Below are 2,498 nucleotides of genomic sequence, written 5' to 3' on the forward strand. Positions count from 1 at the left end.
GAAATTTCCTGAGGTTGTGTTTCCAGTTTCCTACTCTTGAGGAATGGGAGGAATAAATCATTAAGAAAGTATTAATTTTGACAAGTCCCTGAGACATCTGAACTGCGAGTGCTCAGTAAGTCTGTCTGAGTTTCCTAATGTGCTTTCAGCTACTGCTCTACCTGTGGACAACACCAGCATCACCTCTGCTAGACCCATCAGGACTAGTCTGAGCTGTCCTTTTTGCACCTGCAAACGGAATATGACCCCTACCAGTGCAGCCTGTGGTTCTAGGGAATGAGCTGAGTCTGCTTAAATCAAATACCATCATAAGGACACTTGACTGTCTCCCTGAGGTTTCCTTTCAAGCTGTGAATTCTCTTCCATGATGGAAACCTGTCCCTTAACATCTCCTTGTTTTGTGAAACCCCTGTACAGAAGCACAGTGATGCTATGACAGTGAAAATGCTGTTGAGTAGGGACCCAGCATTGGAGCTGAAGGAAGATCTCCTAGGAAATCAAAAGGCTGTCTGCGTGTGACATGGGGAGTGTCTGTAGAATACAGCTTTGACTTTGTTTAGATAAGTCCACGCTAACTGACCTCTTATTGTCTTCTTCTCCTGTCTTGGAAACAAAAACCCAGAGGCAGAAAATGTCCAACAGCAGCTCCATGCCCCAGTTCCTCCTCCTGGCATTTGCAGACAGGCGGGAGCTGCAGCTCCTGCACTTCTGGCTCTTCCTGGCCATCTCCCTGGCTGCCCTCCTGGCCAACGGCCTCATCCTCAGCGCCGTAGCCTGCGACCACCACCTGCATACCCCCATGGGCTTCTTCCTGCTCAACCTCTCCCTCACAGACCTGGGCTGCATCTGCACCACTGTCCCCAAAGCCATGCACAATTCCCTCCAGAACACCACAACCATCTCCTACATGGGATGTGCTGCACAGCTCTTTTTCTTTTATTTCTTCATGTCAGCAGAGTTTTCAATCCTCACCATCATGTGCTACGACCGCTACGCTGCCATCTGCAAACCCCTGCACTACGGGACCCTCCTGGGCAGCAGAGCTTGTGCCCACATGGCAGCAGCTGCCTGGGCTGCTGGGTTTCTCTATTCTCTGCTGCACACAGTCAATACATTTTCCCTGCCCCTGTGCCAGGGCAATGCCCTGGGCCAGTTCTTCTGTGAAATCCCACACATCCTCAAGCTCTCCTGCTCACACTCCAGCCTCAGTGAAGTTTGGCTTATTGTGGTTAGTTGCTGTTTAGGGTTTGGTTGTTTTGTTTTCATTGTTTTCTCCTATGTGCAGATCTTCAGGGCTGTGCTGAGGATCCCTTCTCAGCAGGGAAGGCACAAAGCCTTTTCCACCTGCCTCCCTCACCTGGCTGTGGTCTCTATTGTTATCAGCACCTCATTCTTTGCCTACCTGAAGCCCCCGTCCATCTTCTCCCCGTCCCTGGATCTGGCACTATCAGTTCTGTACTCAGTTGTTCCTCCAGCACTGAACCCCTTCATCTACAGCCTGAGGAACCAGGAACTCAAGGATGCCCTGAGAAAAATGATGACTGGATGTTTTTCAGGAGCAACAAAGTGCCGAGTTTCTGCTATGTAGCATTCAGAACCGAACTCACTAATGGCCCAACTTTCCTGATCAGGTTTTCCATGGAGTTCAGCAGGTCCTTCTTGAAAGAATTTTCTTTGTAATGATATACTCTAATGCATCTGCCTTCTAATTTAGTGTCTACCCATTGAATTTGACCCCAAGATATATAAAGGATGAATTGTGCTTAGAGTATTTAAACAAAATAAATGATTCTGCCGTACCTTCTTTGTCCAAGATCCTGCTTCTTAGATGTTCCTAAAGGACAGCACACTGCAGGACAGGGTGTATTTGCAAACGGGAAGGGGACAATAATCCCAGCCCAGCAGCACTGCCAGGAAGCAGCAGGGCTTGGTCTTTCCAGAGCTGCTCTCTTGCCACTTCCACACTGTCCTCCTGAACCCCTTTCTCACTGTAAGGCCTGAGTGCTCTCTGAGCACAGTCCTGGGGGCTGGAAGCCCTTGGAGCACAGGCAGGGACAGGCCTTGGAAACTTCTGAAACAGTTCTGGGTTCCCTTTCCAGCATCTCCAGGATGCTGTGAGATCTTCTGAGGGCAGGGCATGTACTGGGTCACTTCTCCTGTGACCTTGCTCCAGGGCTGGAACTCTCCTGCAGTGTCACCATGAAACTCCTGTTCTCTGCTTTCCAGGTTTCATTTTCAGATCCTGTCTTGCCCTCCTGTTCACAGGGACATCCTGGGAGTGCTTCAGAGCTGCCATCTTGGGGCAGCTCCTGCCCAGCGTGGGCAGGCACAAGGTCTCTCCAGCTGCTCCTCTCACCTCCCCAGTGCCACTGTTTTCTGCAGTCTCCTCCTCCTTGCCCAGCACAGCCCTCCTGGCACAGTTGGACACAGCCCTTGTTCTACCCCCTCCTCAGGCACCTGCCCAACCCCCTCAGCTCCAGCCTGATGGCCAGAAACCT

The 2,498-nt window shown here is 50.8% G+C and overlaps 1 pseudogene; it reads left to right on the forward strand.

The window, feature by feature from the left end:
- The first annotated feature begins 631 nt into the window (after nt 1–631).
- Nucleotides 632–1,680, forward strand: LOC113940470 (annotated as a pseudogene).
- The last annotated feature ends 818 nt before the right edge of the window (nt 1,681–2,498 follow it).

This window comes from Corapipo altera, unplaced genomic scaffold (genome assembly GCF_003945725.1).
Source record: "Corapipo altera isolate COAL_440 unplaced genomic scaffold, ASM394572v1 58061, whole genome shotgun sequence".
Taxonomy (NCBI): Eukaryota; Metazoa; Chordata; class Aves; order Passeriformes; family Pipridae; genus Corapipo; species Corapipo altera.